General features: G+C 38.8%; 1 protein-coding gene across 1 annotated transcript in view; it reads right to left on the reverse strand.

Annotated features, from left to right (window-relative positions):
- Positions 1 to 19,076, reverse strand: part of doc2a (double C2-like domains, alpha) — a 78,486-nt gene extending 59,410 nt beyond the window's left edge. Inside the window, exon 1 of the mRNA XM_042504543.1 lies at positions 19,003 to 19,076. The gene's annotated coding sequence lies outside the window, so the exon portion shown is untranslated. The remainder of the gene's footprint in view (positions 1 to 19,002) is intronic.
- Positions 19,077 to 20,150: the final 1,074 nt, after the last annotated feature.

The raw sequence follows: 20,150 nt of genomic DNA on the forward strand, positions 1-20,150 counted from the left end.
TGAAAAGACAAAGACAGAAAGGTTTAACGAATCAGTGCCACCACAAGGGTCCATTTAGTGTCTGAAGTTTTTGATCAGATCACATAATGTTGTATTTAAAATTCTGAGAAAGGGCTGGAAACACATTTAGTCCTTTTTCCCTCATTTAGAAATTACGTTTTTGACCTCATACCCCGCCCACCACCGCTACTTGCTTTGATACACAAATGCTACTTGCTTGTCGATCCATTCACAGTCAGTTTGAATGTGCACATGGGATTTAAATATCACCATGACCCGTTGAGCTCAAAGCAGAGCTTGTGGACGGATTACATCTCAGGTTGTGTCGACCTGACAATTTTAATATTTCCACTCACTCTCTGCAGCAGTTGGGAGTCATTATGGGTAGACTATGCTGCACTGACTCACTTGTTCGATTCCCGATGTTAATGGAAGCACACACAATGCTTACATTTTTTTTCTGACACCAGGTCTGACACAATTTATCCCCAAAAACAGCTTCCGTGGCCCGTGGCAGGTAACTGACAAGCGAGTGTTTAATGAGGATACGTGTGTGTGTGTTTGTGTGTGTATGACACATGAAAAGAGGGAGTAAATTGAAAGTCTGTGGAGGCTGGATGTGTGAGGGATCCTATTGAGTTTGAGAAAGTAGATAGTGATGGCGCTCACAGAAAAATGAAGCAGCCACTGTGCTGTAAAGTAACTGTTAAGATCTGAAGATATAACAGAAAAGATATAGGAGGCGTATACGGGGCTTGAACCACCCAAGGGTGCAAAGACAGCTCCCTAACAAGGAGTCCTACACATTGAACGCCAGGGATCAAGTCAACTGCTTGAGAGGCCTCCAGCCAGAATATTTAAACATTCAGCTGCTTCACAATGCAGGGGCATGCCCGGTCTGACACCCAGTACGGTGCTCAGGGTGCAGAATGAGAGCAGTAGTAAAGGAATAGTCCCCCCCAACGCAGTATAAATTGAAAATTGGCAGAATAGAAGTGAACACAGACTTTTACAGAGTCCAAACGAAAGACTACAAAAGGGTGAGAAAACATCTGAAAAACTTTTTCAAAATTCTTGTACAGCATCTTGTGTCAAGTATCTTGTGTCCCAAAAAAAACAATTTTCGCTAAACTAGCATAGGTATACTCAATTCCTTCATTGGAGGATGTTCCAAACAAGCTCTGTTCAGCAATTTTTTGGGATATTTTCCAACATTTTTTGCTGTCTTTTGTTCAGCCTCCATCTTAATCAGTTTGCACCGCTCATATTTCTTCTTTTGCTCTCCTTTACACCAATCCATAGAACATTTCCCTTAAAGTTACAGTGCGAATGCTGTTATGCAGCCCCAAGCCCCAAGTTTCTTTTGTTTGTTTTTTTACATGCGTAGTGTTGCACTGCGTAGTGTTAGGGCTGGGCGATTAATCAGATTTTAATTTCGATTACGATTTTGGCTTCCCTCAATTTTCAAAACAAGATAATCGAGATGAAACAATTATGTTCAGCATAATGAATTTTACAATGTTGCTCCCATTTTGTCTTTTATTTTGTAAATCAAGTGCACCCTTTCTTGTGCTCCACATTCCAAATAGAAGTTTAAGCACGGGTTGAAAACAGCGAGTCCCAGGGCGCTACCTCTTTGGTCGTTTTGAAACTTGGTGATGATGACAGTGAGGCTGCAGCGAAGAATGACGTGAAACGCAGCTGTGCGATGTGTCAGAGAACAAAAGCTACAATTCTGAAAGACCTGAGAAATGTTCCCATGACTTGCTCGCCAGCTGCTGATTAAAGCGACAGAAGTTAGCCCCAAAGTTAGCAAGCTAAGTTAGCTTCCCACTGGAATCTGACCAGGCTCCCTTAAGGTGGACTGTTAAGGTGGACCAGCTTTTCTCATAGTAGTGACACTCCCAGCTGCTCCTAAACATATATTTGAGAAATGTTTGTCAGCTGAGTCTCTTCTGAGTTAGTGAAACAATCATTGATCCCACTTCAAAATTTGTTTAGCTGTTACTGATACAGAGCCGTTATGTATTGTTAAATTATATTAGTAGGGCAAGGTTTTATTATTATGTGAATGTGAACAAACTACAGTAATGTGTAGGATGTGTTACAGTCATGGCTGCTCAACAAAGCTTTCATTGTTTTTTAGTTCACTTTTATTTCAAGTTAAAGGACATCCAGTGTTAAAAATAAACACCAGAGTTAATGTTCAATAACTGCATGATGTTCTGGAGGCCAGTGAGTAGTCATATTAAATGATCATGATTTCAGTATCAATCAAAATAATCGTGATTTTCAGTGTTGCATTGCATAATATTTGCAATTTTGAGCCCTGTGTATTGTTGCGTTGCATTGCTTGTATTATGTTTTAATGCCCTGGATTGTGTTGTGTTATATTGCATTGCGTTGCATAGCATGATGTGGCTGAAGTTTTAGCTTTTCTTGCTGGAGTTTTGTTCGGTCTCATCAAAATGATTAAGTTCTGAGATTGTTGCAGTGTGACGTCAACTAACATGATGCTGCAGTTTTCCTGTCTGCAAGTGCATATTGCTGGTAGATTATTTTGTAAAATGAATGCTGATCAGCATAAGACAGAATGGTGTTGAATAATAGTGGGGTGAGGGGGAGTGCTTTCGCTTTCCACTTGTAAAGAGGAGCTGAAAAGCATTGCTGAGGAGAGAGACGTGTGGAGTTCTGGGCTCAGCCTGCTGGCCCCGCGACCCGTCCTTGGATAAGTGGAAGACTATAGATAGATGGGTGGATGGAGGGGGATGCTGTGACTTGAAGAAGTTGGCTGGTGGACTGCTGGTGGAGAGCAGAGAGGCAAGTTGAATGGGATCCAGAGTAGCTGACTAAACAATGTGGCAATGAGTGGATGAAGGAGCAGGCTAGATGGACTCAGGCTGACAAAACAGTGTGGTCCAATTAAAATAAACTGAAAATATTAGCAAGAAGCTGGATCCAATCTGATACAAGATATAAATATAAGATATTTCGTATCCAGCGAATATAAGAGGGAAGGCTGTGCGGCACTTCTTCTGCCACAAGACGGCAATACCTGTGACCAATCACACCTGAAGCACTTTTTGCACTTACTAAGGGTTTTTTTTCCTTAAGTCTAAATTCTTGCTTGTGTTGTACGTCGCTTTGGATAAAAGCGTCTGCTAAATGAAATTGTAGAATTGTAGAATTGTAGGTATTGCTGATTTTCATGTGGTCAATATTAATTGTCAACACCCATCTCTGGTTGGAGAAACACTCCACTACTTAGTTTACAGATTGAAGGAATACCACACAATATGACCATTTGGATATCACTTCCCCCTTGTTACATTAATTTTGTAAAGAACACTTTTCATGGCAGACCTCCTTTCCTGGTGTTGAGTGTAATACATACTTTTTCATTAATTAATTTTATCGGTGATCATTAAAATAAAACGATGATACAGATAATAAGATGCCAAAAATGCAAAATGCCAAATATCAGCCCCTAAAAATGGCCAGGCCAATAATCTGTCGACCCCTAATTTTCATTAATTAATTTTTTTCTTTCATTTTGATTGTAAATGCACATCTGATCGAAATATGTTATCAGTTAACAATATCTGTTGACCCCTGCAGTCACGGCCATGTCTTTTGTGTGTGTGTGTGTGTGTGTGTGTGTGTGTGTGTGTGTGTGTGTGTGCATGCATGCACTCTTTCACACTCTCTCCTGGCTCCTGGTTACCTGCTGATCTCTCAAATCTGCCTTCTATCAAGCTCCTCACACTACTGTTTCAGGTCCTTCATCTTCTCATGGCCAGATCGTTTAGTCAGCTACCCTGGACCTCATTCAACCTGCCTGCCTGCTCTCAACCAACCATCCACCCTTCCCCCTCACCCGTCCGCCTCGCTCCGGTCTCTTCAGCCATTGCTCATCGCTCTCTACCCTCTGCCTCGGCCAGCTGCCTCCTCGCTTATCCCACCTTCAATCTTTCACAATAAATCCCTTTTATATTCATCTTCTTCTGACTCTGTGTCTGGGTCAACCAGCAGTAAACACAAAAAAGGTCTTTCCCTTTGAAAACAACACAAACCACTCAAAATTAGAGAGTGCCCCAAAAGAACAATGTCGATCCTGCCCAACTACTGCTCAACACAGACACAGAGCAGCCTGGTCAAGCTGATGTACATACAGGAACCACCAGATATGGCTTCTGCAGTCAGCTCCGTTAACAATAATGCTGATCAACATCAGCCCGACTGTTGGTTCACCCTTTAAAATCTGGAGTGACATCAGTTTTATTGTGCTGCCTTCAGATGCCTTTCATAAGTATTTAAACCTCTGAACGCTGAGAAAATGGTTTGATTTTCTTTTTGAAACGCAGGAAAAAGGCAACGAGCAACTTGACGAGAAATGTCCAATGAATGGGGAAACAAAGAAATAGAAGGTGAGGAGAAAATCAGTTGGGGATGATTATTATCAAACATTATTAAAGTCTTTCTGGGGAAAAAAGTCCACAAAATATTAAACTTCTAATTATATGTTTAAAATTATCTTGAAGAAGGTAACACATTTTTAAAAGTATTTTCTCTCTCTTTTCTTTTCTTTTTTCTTTTAGAGGTCTTTCTCTTTGCTCCTTTTTATTTTTATTTTTTTATTTTTATTTTTTTCAATTTTTCAGTTAATTTTCTTATAACATTATACTACTTTCTTGCTATTTTTTGGCCATTCCCTGTTTAATAGCTCGTTGCCTTCTCCCCATGCTTTTGAAAGAAATCAAGACAATTTACTCAGGTTTCAAAGGGTTAAAGTGCTGAACCTTTGCTCCCAACAACTTTTTGTCATACTTGCAGAGTAGAGAGCTCCTAACATAGAAGTAGCAATAAATATATGTCCATACTGAGGGACAACTGGTCTCCAAAACCCTTTTTTTGTGAGAGTCCGCATTATATTGTCATATCTTCAACTGACTCTAGAAATTCAGTCTTTTAATAAGAAACAAAGGGAGTTCAGGCCCTCATATAGAGTGAATGCTAGCAGCTAAACAAAAGTCTTCAGGGATATATTGTATGTATATTGGGATTAGGGATATATTGAATATCAAATACCACAATGTTTTTGACCAAAAGCATTTTTGATCAATACACATTTTTCTTTCTTGTGTGTTGACATTGTGTGTTTGCCTTTGCACTGGCAGCAGCAGTGGCCAGAGGCATTATGTTTCTGGGTCCTCCTTCCAGTTGTTGTGAGCGCGATATCTCAAGAATGCCTGAAGAGAATTTCTTCAAATTTGACACAAAGGTCCACCAGGACTTACCAGTGAACTGATTGGGATTTGGTCATCAAACATTGAGGTCACTGTAACTTTGCGTCCATCTCATTCTCATAAAAGTGATATCTCAAAAAGAATTTCCAAGGATGAACTAATTAGTATCCATGTTTTCACAGATGTGGATGTAAACTCTAAGTGCAACTTGACTGGTTCACGGAGGCTTAAAACCACGTTTCTTTTATTTGCATCTTATTATGCAAATAAAATGTTCTCAAAGCGTTCTCATACGTTAGTTAACATATCTTTGTGCAAGCTTTTTTTAGACAGTTTGAACAAATGTGCTTTTTAAAAGAGGAGATGGCAAAATTGGCCATTTTAAAAAGTGGTGGGGACATGTCCCCAGCGTCCCCAGTGTGATTAACACCAACTGCCATCTGTACAGTCTGAATGAGTCAGAGCTGAGGCTTCAGGCTCTGCTGGTAACCTTTCTGAAAGTAAACTTAACTGGTCAGATCTGACGTCAGGGACCTGATGTGTAACACAAGAGCAACGTCTAGAAGAGATTTACAAACAGAGTGTCCATTAATTTACGCACTGTGAAATTAAGTAGTTCTTTTATAGATGGGGAGAAAAAAATGTGTTATTTTTTAGCGGAATAATAAAAGTTGTAAAAGTTGTTTTTGAACTGTTTTTTCCCAACAAATTAGGCTCTTGAAGGATCCACTTAAATTCTCAAACTATAGTATGCAACCCCCCTTTATTGGTACATGAAGAAATCTGAAATATTAAAAAAATGTAATGCTGTCAAAATGCTATAACATTTCAAATGAAATAGTTAAACTATGTGATCCTTAAAGTGTAATTTGAAATATACAATGGAGTTTTAGGGGGCCACATTGAGGAACTGACTTTGAACATAAAGTCAGAATATATAAGAAAAAGTCATAATATTACAAGAATAAAGTTGTAGTTTTAGAAGAAAACAGTCATATTTTTTTTCCGCATGAACTTGTTACATTACAAGAATAAAGTCAGATTTTTTTGAGAATAGACTTGTAATATTGCAAGAATAACGTCATAATTTTAAAAGAAGAAAAGGCCTAATTTTATGAGAATAAAGTCATATTTTTACAAGAAAGGGGATATTAGATTACAGTTATAAACATATTGCTAGCAAACTATAAAACAGGAGAGAGCACATTCAGCCTCTTTGACAACCACTGTTCCCGGTGTCACGCTGTGCCACACACAGTTGAAAGGTAACCTGTTGACCTATTCTCTCACCTGTTTTAGAGTTTGCTGGCAATATGTTTATTCCAAAATATAATATCCCCTTTCTCATAAAATTCTAACTTCATTTTCATAATATTATGAGTTTTTTCTCATCAAATTACAACTTTTTTCTCACAAAACAATGACTTCATTCCTTCATATTATGTATTTTTTTCCGTAACAATACGACTTGAAAGTAATGACTTTATTTTTATAATATTATGACTTCATTCTTGAAATCTAACTTTTTTTCTTTAATCTTCCATCGCAAAAATATAATAACTATAACTATAATATTGTAGCTCTGACATCATTCTGCTAGGTTGTCATGAACATAGCACATTCACCCATGATTAGTTATGAGTTAAGCAGTGGTGGTAAGATAGTGAGCAGAGGTAAAATCAATTACACTGCAGTCGTGACTCCAACTAGAAAAGAAGCGCAGATCAAGAGGAACATTTTAAGCAGCCCTGTTGAAACCAAAGTGGAGGGCTATTAAAAGGCCGCTTGTGGCTACTTTAACGGTGCCAGTGAAGTCTCCAGCTCAGCTGATAAGGGCCTGGCTCTTTTGGTGTATGAGAGCTGATTTGAAGTGTTTAAGTGCCAGTTCTAGTGCTGCCCCTTTTACACAGCTTAGTTTTAACTGTCAATGACAAGTAAATCTTCTCATTAGGAATAAACCTCCCTCCTGCGTCAACTATCTGTAGCTGTAGGGAAGACTTACTCTGCTGCATTTTAACATCAGTCATAGTGGTGGTACCCAAAGAGCCTGTTTTTTTCAGAGGGGGTGCACAGTGTAAAGAGTTTTAAGAACCGCTGCACTAAAGCAAACCACATCGTGAAAGAAATGTAGGAGAAATTCGAAAACTTAAATTAATTTCACTCTGCTGACAGTGTAAAGACTAAAATTACAACCTCACAGTTGTATGCTTCCACAAAACCTGTCAGGTTACACTTACAGATTAAATCCATGTCTGTGAAAACATGGATGCTTCACAAACATCTTCCCCACCAGCAGCACAGAACATCCATACAATCAGCACACTTTCAAGGTGGACACCCAAATTTGATCTTTTTGTGTAAAAGTCAGCGTACTGTCCCTTTAAGGTGGTGTTAAGTCAAAGATGCTGTTAAGTCAAAATAGTCAGTATGTAATGTGGATGTTTTTACCTGAATGAAAGCAAGGGAAAACTATGAATCTGCTCCAGTTTTTCATCCACCCACGAGGAAAGACTTAACTGTAAGAAGCTGTGCCGCAGTCACAGAGCTCAGCCTTTGCACACACGCATCAGTGGATTGAATGTACAGTGTTGTATCTCATGAGAGAGAAACACCTGACTCTCTTTTCCTGTTAAAGTGAAGTGGCTCTTCTGTAAAATGTAGCAACATGCTGAGGGTCTATGCCTCTTGGTGTGTCTGTCTGACAATAATCAACTCACTCTACATGCATCCTCACGAAGCTAAAACATGAAATGATAACCAGAGTTTTCATCACTGTCTGTGGTGGAGGAAGTGTCCAGGTCCTTTACTGCAGTAAAAGTACTAATACCACACATATAAAAAATTTCTTTTTTTCTAGTGAGGTCGACTGATATTGGTTTTTAGGGCCAATACCGATATCAATTATCAGTAGTTAATGAGACTAGTAACCGATATTGGAACCGATATGCATTTACAATAAAACTTAAAAATCTTTCTGTCAATATTAGGGTTGCGAATTCTAAGCACTATCCTCAATTGATTAATCTGTAAAATTAACAGTCAATTAATCTGTAAATTTGAAAAAAAACATTAACTTTGCTTATTTTAAACAATACCAAATGCGTTTTATCCTCAGACAAAGCTCACAGCAACATATTGCATATTCTTTGACAGCATTTCATAGCCTGTCGATTAATCGATTTAATTTCACATGTTCGTTTCAATTCTTAAGGCTCGATTAATCGATCATCGATTAATTGTTATCATCCCTAGTCAAAATTTAGAATTTGGAACATAACAAACTGCAACACAAAACTTTGTTTTTGCCCATAATCTGTTGACCCCTAATTTTCTATACACGTACTTGACTTGTTATAACGCAGCTCCTGTCAAATAATTTAAAGTCGCATTAACAAAGCATCCGCTGGAAAGCGGATAAGAAGTGGACTCCTCATTATCCCAAAACAGCTGCTTCCAATTATCAAACGTGTCGCCTGATTTGACTCTGCAAGACCTGCAGCCTTCTTCATGTTTGCTGGTAGGAGACGGGGGATCGCGAGGAGAGAGGACAAATCAGACGCTCATCTGAAGACATTAAAACAGCGGGAGACGTGGATGTTGGCATGTGACTCTTTAAAAAGCTCTGCAGGGAGGCTGAAGCGGAGCCTTACAGTATATCTAAAATAAAAGGTGGGGACAGAGTGAGTGGGTTGATCAAACTGGTGACTGAAAATGACTCAACTGGACTCCATTTTCAGGCTTCCAGTATCTTTTATGGATCTCGGGATGCATGATTTCATTCTCCTACGCAGTCATTCTTAACAATAATGACAGCCTCTTTTTTTAATGTAGCTTGGAGAAGATTTGTTGGTTTGCTCTGCATGAAGTTGGTTATAAAAAAAAGGTTTATGTGATCCACCCTATAAAAATGTGCTGAGTTCTGCTGGATTCTTCCCTCGGATGTTTTTAGTTTGCTGTTATTAGCAGAAGATGAAGAGCTTATTCATGCAGTTTTTGGTACTCCAAGATAAAATTAACAAAGTTAATTCTCACCACAAGGCTACAAGGCGACTTTAATTGACCACGTTGCTGTAGATCTTAAAGCATTCAGACTGAGAGTGTTACAAGAATGGCTACAGGTGCTGGCAAGGAAATTAAATAGAACAAAGGAAATCCAGTTTCAGCAGCAGGCTCATGAGTCTGGAGGCTCATAAAACACCACAAGAGTTTACGATGCTGTGAGTAAGGATTTCACAGAGACAAACATTTTATTTTCTTCCATGACTTTAAGGTCAAAAGAGAGAAATTAGTAATCTAACAGGAAACAGGAATTATGAGCACGAAAGTCAAAATTCCGCCCTTGAAAGACATGCAACATGAATTTCTAATATGACGCACATCTTATTTGCTCATCACATTAAGGAACAATGTATTCTCATAGAGCGGGCAGTATGATATCCTACAAAAATGCACGCACAGCAAATGACTTTACGTCATCAGCTTCCTTTTAACTGTATTAAATGTATAACAGTAGTGTATTCAACTCTGTTATATAACAGTAGCAACTTTATTTGACTTTTTACAGTTTAAAGGACATTTAAAAATATCACGATATATATTGTGTATCGCGATATAGCCTTAAAATATTGGGATATTACTTTAAAGCCATATCCCCCAGCCTCAATACAAATTGTTGGTCTAAGGATACAACGTTATAAAGTAATCAGTTTGAAATTTAAAGCAGTGAATAGTTTTTTTCATTTTTTAAATTGTATCCTACTCAGTCATATTTTTGAGATACTAAGTCATCGTCTAAGTATAATTATGACTGATTATGCCTTAGAAATCACGATTATGAGATGCGGTCTCTTAAATTTGACCAAAGTTTTGCAGTTTTTGTTATTCTATCATTCCCAGCTCCATTATGTGCATCTCTTTATGCTGGCTGTTTCAGATGAGTGGTGCTCCGCTGTAGAGCTGATGTAGTTATGTTTAATTCAGGAGGAAGCAGCATTTATCGGCGGAAACATTCTCCCACTTGAAAGTGAAATCTGGTGTTGGTCCAGTGACTGATATTCAGTCACAGTGGGATTACTGGTGAGACTCAGCAGTGGAGAGTTAAGCTGAGGGAGAAAGCAGAGCCGACTATGCTAATGAGGACACATAAAATGCTTCTCTTTCTGCATCCTCACCTCCCTCCCTCACCCTCTCTCCTCTTTACCATCCTATCTCACCTGCCTGTCACTCTTTGTTCTCGTCCCTCTCTCTCTCTCTCTCTCTCTCTCTCTCCCCCGCCCCCCATCCCGTCTGTGTCGCTTGTTTTTGTCTTTTCTGTCTGCAGACGTGTCACTGTCTCCATGTTGCTCTCTGCATTAATGGCCTCCCCTTCGCTGTGACTGTGGCTCAGTGGTCAGAGTGCTGTCACTCTGAATACTTACTGACAGGTTTCAGAGGGACAGATGAGGAAAGGTTGAGGAGGGATGGGTCAAAGCTATGGACGATCGCGGCCTCACATATCATGCCAATACTCAGTGATTATTACTTAAATAATCCTTTCTGAATTCAGTTTCTGCAAATGAAACACAAAGCACTCACGCTCATGCTGCTGTGGCATCACCTGATTTCACCAGATCATGCTGCAACTAACAATTATTCTGTCATCACTTAATCTGTCAACTGTTTTCTCATTTCATTCATTAATGAATTTGTGTTTAAAACATCATAAAATTGTAAAGTTCCAACAATTAACTCAATTATTACTGTCAGTTCAACCTGTTGTCATGCTCTGTTGGTAAGTTTTTACGACCAAAAAGTATTGCATCCAAATTTCTACATACCCTACATAATCACGAGAACGAAAACCAGAACGCAGTACCGATCAGTCGAGTAAGAAGGCAGGTGAGGGCAGTGGATTGGTTACAAAACACAGGATCTTTCCCTTGAGTCTGGTGTTCATAACCATGTAAACTCTGAGTGAACTTTGAGTCATTTTAAGGTACATCCTCACCATGTTTCTTTCCATAAACTCTTACCACAGTAACTTTAAGTTGATGACATAACTCTGCATTAAGGATGTCATGCCATTCTTTGGCGACTAATTTATAGGATATCATACAAATCGTTATGTGAAGATGCGTTGGTCAGTCAACTCTTTGAAAGTAAGTTTAAGTAAAAAATAAAACATACACAAGGAAATGACACAGAAAAGTGCCTAAAATGTATAATAATTTAGTAACATAAAATCTGTTTATGATAAAAGTAATTGTAGTTTTTTCCTTTCCATTTATTTTTCCCTAGCTTTTTTATTTTTAAATTCTAAATCTACTAATTTCATTCAATTTGTGGAACATTCCTTACCAAGTTGTCTTTTTTCCCATGTTTTTGAAAGCAAAAACTCCAATTTGCTTAGCTGAGTTCAAAGGTTTAAATACTTGTGAAAGATGTCTTCAAGTAGCACAAGGCCCTAAGGGTTAATTCAGATTTCTCCTCCATTGTTGTTGTTGTTGTTGCACTTGCACATGTCATATATGACGGTTTGTCTTTGTAATATACGTCTCTCTTTCACTGTGACTGAACCGCTGAAGTGATCGTGACGTGCGCAACGTTTTTCCCAAATTTGAACTCTGGGCGCTCAGAAAAAAACACCCAACCAGCAGTGCTCAACGCTGAATTCATGTCCAGCGGCTTGTCGCGTTGCTGCTGTTTGTAGCATGGCCTAAATACGTGGCCTCAGAAAAAAATGTCTGTTGGACACAGCCTCTAAAGATGGGAAGTCGGTGAGGGATCACATCTGTTTCATCCATGCCAGGCAGGACATGTGGCTGTAGAGTTTCGGGATTTCGGGGGAATAACGTTAAACTCATTATGTTTCAAACAAAGTGCTTGTCTACCGTCCAACAGCATCATGAACCTTCTTTGGGAGCTCTGCTACCATCACGCCCACTTCACACCCACTCAATCTCTCTTTTTTCATTCTGGGTAAAAATGACTCCTGTTAGTTTTAATGTGAACATCTGAGAGCAGCCAAGTCCTTAAGGAGAGACTGTCTGAATATGTGGTCCATAATCATGATGTGTATGAGTCATGGTTTAACGTTTGTCTGTTTGGAAGCACAATATTAGAAAATCAACATAACTAATTTCCTATGGCAAGCCCAGGCCGTCTCATGTACTGTTCATTTTCCTACTGAAAGTAATGCACCTCGGGCACTAATGCTTTGTACATATATTACATGGTGATGAGCCTGTAATTTGTGCATAATCCATGTAATTTGGAAGGTTGCAATCACTCTACTAGTGTGCTGCTGGGAGTAAAGAGGGAAGCGGTCCACAGTGGCCCGTCAGTGGATAAGTCACATGACACAAGGTTTTTCTGTAGTCAAAACCATGTGAACTTTCAGCCATTTTAAAATATGCCTTCAGGATGTTTCTATTCTTAAACTAAACCTCCATAACTCAACAGCGTGCCAATTCATACGATCATACAAACTGTTGTGTTTGCATTTTCTTACAATATGTATGAGGAAACATTAAGTAACATATATAGGCCATGGGCCAGCAACTAATACGTATATATAAATATATATATATATATATATATATATATATAGACATATATACATATAGATACAGTCCCAATTACTTTGCGTATATTTCCTGAACTGAGAAGTTTTTTGTTTTGAAGTGAAGTTTGCTGTTTTATGTTCATACACGCAAATGTCACTTTTTCTCAGTGTTTATAAAGTGTCTGTTCAGGACATGGTGGATTATGCTGGTTAATGTTAGCATATAGTTAGTTTATCAGTGAGCTGGCTGTTGCTCTTTATGTGATCATCCTTATTTGCTTTCTTCAAGCTTTCACTTTTCAATGTAGTGAAATAGATGTTCATTGATGTTGCTGTCTACTATCTCAATTGGTATGATAATCGGGATTTCTTCAAAAGTGGTGATTCAGAAACAGCAAAGTAATTCTCTCAGTGATGAGGAAGGTGTGCCATCATGCTAATCTGAGCATGTTCTAAATGTCTTGTGGACCAATCAGATTGCTTGGTCGGAACTACCTGTTGTATATTCTTTGATATTCCATCTGCATCTAAAATTAAATAGTTGAGGTGACGCAGGCACCACTCTGAGCTATCCTGTAAAATACCATGACTCTGACTCACTTAAAATTTTGTACACTTCGTACTTGCTTAAAACTCAAGCCTCTCCCAAATTTCTGACTCATTACTCTCCATCTGTGTTTTGATGCCATCTCTTCTTTTAATTATTTTTTTTTAAAATCAACTATCTTCAACTCTACCCATTAATCTTATATACCATGTGTGTCAAATCTACTACCACTCTGACAGGAGCTTCTCCCAGCATGCACCAGGCAGAGGGGAGACTTGGACAGACTGTTGATAATTATTAGTAGATAATATTGTATTTATCCAGAGTGATGACCGACCACCAGGCTGCTTCACACTTCACTGTCCTGTTTCATGGATAATTAACCACGTGTTGCAGTTAGAGGAGAAAACAACATAATTTAATTCACTCCGCCTGCCAAACTTTTCTCTGGGATTTGAAACTCTCCCGTTACCAAAACAGCGCATTATAATTCATCCCCTCCAACAGCTGCATGTAAATCAATACTGACACAGACCTGATGGTACGGGCTGTTTTGAAGAAGTTGCATGAGCCAAGAAAAAACGAGCGTTACAGGCATTTTCTGAGGAAGAATGGAGGAAAATAATGATGTTCAAGAAATAACAAACAACCAACTCCAGCCAAACAGAATATGAGAATATGGGGGATTTAACAACCTGAGGAAGAATTGATCTTCTACAGTTACATGCATATTGTCTTTTTTAGACTGAAAATCTGAAATAAAAAGGGTTTTTTGGTTGTTTTTTTTTTGCCAACCAGAGATTCCAGTGATAACATTTGCAGAAAATTTCACTGAATATTTCATTGTTCTTTTAAATGAAAAAAGTGATATATGTAAGGATTTTGTTTGTTTGTTTGTTTTTTTTTATTGAAAAGAAACAGTGGAAAAAAGCAGCGTTCTAGCAGTTAGCCTAAGTCACATATTGGAATTTCACTATTTAACTATTTACAAACAGGCCCTTATGAAGGCCTTGTGTTGGCCAAGACATGTTGGCAAATTTTTTTCTGTTCCATCATGAACTAGCTTTTTATCAGAAGAAGAGCGCCTTTTTTTCAAATATCTCCATTATTTCACCAAAGAGCACCTTCTTATTGCTGTGATGTGTCAGCTGCCTATAGGAAGCCGAAGCCCTCCTACTTTGTTTCCATCATGCAACCATGGTGTTGTTCGTTTTTAACCTAACGTTAGCTTTTTACTTTTGGCAATTGCATTTACGCTTAAATAATCGCAAAAGTGGTGTTCATTTGTGGAGACCATCTTGCTGAACAAAACTTGTGTCATAAATTTGCAAGCATCATAAAGTGTTGGCCACAGACCTTATCTTCTGCAATAACCCAAAATCCGTCCAAAAAGTCCAATTAGCTTTTTGTCGAGGGAACCGGGGCGATATTAACTTCCATGTTGCCCTTTATATTGATTATTTGCAGAAAATGTATTTGAACTGTAGCAGTACACTATTTCAATGATAAGGATGTTTTTAAACAGTAGGACAGATCTGCCTTAGCTAATTAGGTGTGTACGGACTATTTGTCCACGGACGAGTGCACTGCAGGGACCATAGGGTGCACATCTACCTCCTGTAGTGACTGATAGTGTAGCTTGGTGAGGGGGATCCTCTTGGTGCCACAGATGTGTGTGGAGGACAGTGAACGCTGCTATCGCAGTGCAGACAGTTTTAGGGGAGCATCCTTCATCTCCATGTGAAGGCAGTGAAACTTTAAAAATGCTAATGATTAGGGTACTGTCAAGCCTGAATTTCTAACTAAGTGGCAAGTTGTTTCTTTATTTATGTATTTAGTCTCTTCATCTTTGTCTCTTTCATATTTAGAAATGACAGCAGGCACTGATTCAAAGTTTCAGCACCATGGATAGCGTCACAGTCTGTCTCCCTCTCCCCCTTTCAGCAGATGGCGCTATCCATGGTGCTGACATATGAATAACATCTACTGAGTTTTCTCACTTTCTTTGTAACCATATTTTTTACTAAATTTAATGACCTTAATTTTTCAACTTAATTATACTAAATTTTCATTTGTTTTGTACTAAGCTCAATTTTTACATATTTATTCAGTTTTTCAGTTTTGCAGATAATTGGAGGCATGAAATGAATAAGTCAGAATAAAGACAGCATAAAGGCAAATATTAAAGTTCAAGTGGAAGTAACAGAAGAAATAGATATATATGTGCAAAGGAAACTTTTTGAAAGATATGCACAATAGCTTACTTGCACTTTAATGAGTCGCACAACAACTGAACAAGTGAATGGTGTTATAGGCCATTCTCGCTCTTTCCACAGAGTGATTATCTGTGTAATAAGCTAGTGTTTCTGTGGGTAGCTGCTGTCACAGAGGTGCAGCCAAGTCACTCTGCCAGCCTTGAAGTCCTGGTATAAAACTCTCTCCCAGAGGATGCGTTTGTCATCTCGCCACCAAATCAAAGACAACATAACATAGCAGTGTGAACATTTGAATGGTTGTGGTTGACATAAAGATACTGATGTTCAGATGGTGCCTGGATCTAAATGTGAGTCCCATTAATGAAGCCCATGATGCAAAGAAAGCCAGAGGCCTGGCAGAATCATTGTTTTATCACTGTCAGTGTGGAGGTGAGGATACTGCCAAGGTGGCAGCTCAGTGCCAGTGACACCCTGCGGATGGCAGTGGACTTGTGGATGCTGATGATGTCTCCAACTGTATTTTGAAACACATCATTCGCATAAAAACATGTTTCTTTCCACTACTACAATGCAGGTGGTGCTGTGTTGTGGTCTGATACAAACTGCAAGTCCGGCGACATCTCTTCAAAAACTTCAAATTGATCTCAGGATCGAAAACTCTACACATACAGGATTGCTACATACAGGATTGCTCCTGTCCCAAATACTTTATCCAAAAAGCCCACTCATTTTAAAGTCTAAATATGAGATGTGCCACTTTGTTACAAGCAGTAGTTACTATAAGTCGTTACTATAGACACAGCCTAGATTTTGACTTTCTGCCGACCCCTGACAAGGCAAGAGATTTACACCCAGTCTAGAAAGAAGAAGGCTTATGTCCTGATTGTGCAACCAGCATAACTATTAGGTCAGAACATTGATCTGTTTAAAATATGAGATGGAGTCTTAAAACAAAAACAATTTCCGCCCATATGAGCATTTTAGCACCGTTGCAGCTCTTATCTCCATCCATACTATCACGCCTTAAAACACATATCACATGACTGTTTGGGTACATTGTGCATGCAGAAGCCGCTGTAAACTGGAAGAATCACTGAACACGGTAACTGTTGCAAATCGCTTAGATAATAACTTGCCCCCTGTGCATGTAAGCAGTAGCAGCGTGATAAAATTTAGAATTTAACTCCACAGCAGCTGCTAACAAAGACAACAAGGTCAGCAACGCCTGTAACGCATTATAAATGTTGAAATAACGCCGGGTAGTAATGGTTCACAGGCTGATTTAGCATGTTTTCTTCCGCAAAGTGGTCACATGACATGAGGTGTGACCATTCACAGAAGGATTCGTCATGGCTTATAACGCCCAATCACAAAGCGCCGCTCCGTTTTTGCCTGTCGACAGTGACATGCAGCGCCAGAGTTTTGAGTTTAGGGCTGCTAAAACACCGAACTAGTGAGGATGCCAGGCTGAAATTTGGCAGTACTGATTTGTCTTAAATGTATAAGACACATCAAGCATAATCCCTGTTGGTTTCTGTGTACTGACCAAGCGGCAACCTTTGAAACGGATAATGAAGCCAATGCAGAAGTGCCAAAAACTGCAGTTCACTGAATGGCCACTTGAGGCTGGCTCCAAGAGCGAGTCAATCCCCATAGACCTCCATGTTAAAATGTCCAACTTTACAGCCGAAATAAACCCATTTACAGCCTGGTACAGAAAACGGTTTTGCTCTCCATGGTGAATTTCAACATTCATGACAATTGTACAGTGGGTTTATTTTTCTATACCGCACCAATTTACATTCTATTATCGCCCAAAGTTACACATATTTCAGGGTGGGCTACCTGAGGGACAGGCAAAAAACAAGATGGCAACAGCGCAAATTCCAAACTTGAGGCTTCAAAACGAGACGAATGTGTGACGTCATGGTAGCTACGTCCATTATTTATACAGTCTATGGAACTGACACGCCCTAGACTGCACATCTACATCAGTAGAAGACAACCACGAGAGGTCAGCAAAACCACATAAATTACTTTTTAAGCAGATTTTGCTGATATTGCTGATTAAATTGCATCATTTTTATTCTATTATTATTATACTTTTACAGCATAATATCACTACTTTTGATTAATATCACTGACAAATCAGAGTGAAACTGATATGAGACTGAGTAAAAGAAACCTGGTATAAGAATGGTGGAGGGCGTATCAGGGTAAGCATGCATGAAGTGTAATCCCTTCAGGCTGTGGATTACCTCTGTGTGCACTGAACAGAAACCAGTCCGTCCAAGAGCAGCATGCAAGTCAAACAAGCATGTTTTCAACAGTAAAATTCCTTCATTCAACACAATATTTTAGTAAAGTTTAATCTGAAAACTATACTAGTATCAAGTCATCTCCCTTATATAAGGATTTTTTTGTTTTCTGATAAACTGAAGGATTACAATTTGTGTTTTTACACTATAATCCTAAAAAAATATGCTGAAGATGATAAATTAAAGCCCCATCACGAAGCCTGAAACAAGGCAGTTTCATTACAAGTTTATTAAAGGTTAAAGTATCCATTATGCAGAGTGTATTATATATTATGGGATTATTGAAACAAATGCAAAGCAACATGTGACTAGTTTTTTTAAGAATGAAACTGATCATGGATGAGCCCATTTTAACCATTTATAACCCATTGTTTAATGTCAGATCACAGGGGTCTGTTCCAGTATTGTATTAATTAATTTAAAGTTAATTTGTGCATTTTTTTATTTTTATTTTTTTACAAAAAAAATGATTTGCACAAAATGAATACAATAAAGCTGTTAACATTTAGCTGTCATCACTGGATCACAAAAGCTTTTAATTTCTTAAAGTACACATACCAGAAAATCTGACTTAAATCTAAGAAGTCTTTTTTATAGCACATTACCTTAAAAGTTGTAAACTATTTCTAAACAAAATACTCTCTTGTTAATGGACTACCTTTCATAATGTTAACAATGCATCATGATTAATTAAACCTCATAAGAAAGACAACTTAATGTCATTAAAATTATTCATTTCCATACATATTTTGATAAAAATTCAATCTGAAATGCAACTATTAAATACAGCTTCCAGACTTTACTCCACTTCCCTCTGAGATATAGTGCAGTAGAAGTTTTAAATGGAATAAAAAGCACCAGAACTCAAGTAAAGTGCAAGTTTTAAAAATTGTGCAGTATTGAGTAAAATAAGGAATGATTTCCTGCTGCTGATATGCACATGCAGAGCAGTCACATCTAAAAAGAGAAACAGACGAGAGCACAGAAAAAGCAGGCAATTTTTTTTTATTTTTTAAAAATGCAAAAGCCTCTGAGAAGTGAATAATAAAAAACAAGAAACGGCAGCAACCAGTAAAAGAGCAGCAAATCGCACCAGACAGCACTGAGAATCAAACTAAAAAATGTTTCTTACCTCTGATTGTGAGTGGAGGAGATTCCTACACAAACAGGTGGATGTGAGTGCATGAGGGGTCCGCACTAACAGGTGGAGAGAGAGGCAGCGAGCAGCCAAGTGGTCGAGAGAGGGAGGGGGGGAGAGAGAGAGAGAGAGAGAGAGAGAGAGAGAGGAGGGGAGATCTCCCTCTGATAGATTTGGATTTTTAACCCTTTCTCTTCCTTTTCTCCTGCCCTTGTTTGATATCTTCCTGTATGTTTAATATCCCTTTCTCCGGGCGTCACATTCATCTGAAATGTCAACAGCAGTGAAGCTCTTCCTTTAATCACACCACACATGTATTAGATTAACTCTCCCTCACTCTCTCTCCTCTTTCTTTTTCCCTCCCCCTGGCTGCAGATTGGGAGGGGAGGGGGGGCAAAATAATGTGCCAACAACAGCATCTGTCTCTCTCTTTCTCTCTGTATAATTTGTGCTTAATGACGCCTAATGATACATGTGTGCATCCAACACACATATGTACAATTACACATGCAGAGCAGCATTTTTTTTACTCCTCCCTTCCAGGAAAGGGTGTAAATAATCTGGACCTGCATCCCCCCTCCTTTCCCCCCTTTTTTTCTTCCACTTCCTCTGGTCAGACAGATAGGTGTCCCTGGAGTGAAGGAACCCCTCTTTAAAAAAATATATAAATATATATCCTTCCTACTCCTCCTCCTCCTCTTCTACTCCTCTCTGCATCCACCCACACACTCCCTCTTCTCTCTCTCTCTCTACCCATCCATGCATGCCAAATGGACGAGGGAACCCTGACTTTTTTTTTTCCATTTTTCATCCACCCATTTCTTCTTTCCATTTCTCTCTAACGTGATATAAAATCCCTTCAGGCCAGTTCAGTACAAAATAAAGAAAGAGCCAGTGCTGCTGCTGCTGTGTTGGTTTTTGTCTTGTAAAACCCAGATGGAGCAATTTTCCACCAGCTGACGGTGGAGTCCAACCAAACCAAACCAACCCGGAGAAAAGCCTCTCACCAGATCTGCATCTCTGAGAGAGAAGGTTGTTTATGGGAGATAAATCAATGCGTCGTGATTACAAGAAGCAATTTGTTTTATAAATGCACATTTTGGGGAGGTATTTTTAGATAATGGAAACATCAGCTTTTAAGA

The sequence above is a fragment of the Plectropomus leopardus genome, chromosome 17 (assembly GCF_008729295.1).
Source record: "Plectropomus leopardus isolate mb chromosome 17, YSFRI_Pleo_2.0, whole genome shotgun sequence".
NCBI classification, from domain to species: Eukaryota; Metazoa; Chordata; class Actinopteri; order Perciformes; family Serranidae; genus Plectropomus; species Plectropomus leopardus.